This window comes from Buceros rhinoceros, unplaced genomic scaffold (assembly GCF_000710305.1).
Source record: "Buceros rhinoceros silvestris isolate BGI_N320 unplaced genomic scaffold, ASM71030v1 scaffold2832, whole genome shotgun sequence".
Taxonomy (NCBI): domain Eukaryota; kingdom Metazoa; phylum Chordata; class Aves; order Bucerotiformes; family Bucerotidae; genus Buceros; species Buceros rhinoceros.
In genome coordinates, this window is record NW_010400460.1 from 4,001 (window position 1) to 4,724 (window position 724).

A 724-nucleotide genomic window follows, 5' to 3' on the forward strand; every position below is an offset into this window, starting at 1 on the left:
TATACTGAAGTGGTGTTCAACAAAGGCAAATGTAATAAGGCGTTTATCGAAGGAATCCAGATGAGGACTCTTTTCTTTTTTTTTTTTTTTCTCCCACATGAGGATGGTTAAGCCATGGAACTGGGGTCTGAAGAGCTTGTGCTATCTCCATTTTGGGAGACACTCAACCCTTGACTGGACACAGATACTTTATAGATCTTCTGATTGGTAGAGACCTTTAAGATCGAGTCCAGCCGTTCACCCTGCACCGCCAGGGTCCCTAAACCATGTCACTCAGGGCCACATCTACACGTCTTTTAAACACTTCCAGGGATGGGGACTCCACCACTTCTGTGGGCAGCCTGTTCCAATGCTTGACAACACTCTGTAAAGAAGTTTTTTGTGATATCTAACCTAGATCTCCGCGGCGCAACTTAAGGCCATTTCCTCTTGTCCTGTCACTTGTTATATGGGAGAAAAGACCAATCTCCACCTTACCACAACCTCCCTTCAGGTAGTGGTAGAGAGCAATAAGGTCTCCCCTCAATCTTCTTTTCTTCAGGTTAAACAACCCCAGTTCCCTCAGCTGCTCCTCATCAGACTTGCTCCACAGACCCTTCACCAGCTTTGTTGCCCTTCTCTGAACATTCTCAGTGCCTTATCAGGTACCTGCTTTGAGTGAGGGGACTCTAAAGAGACCTCTAGGCATCCCTTCCAAGTCATACAACAGCCGGATTCTTATTAG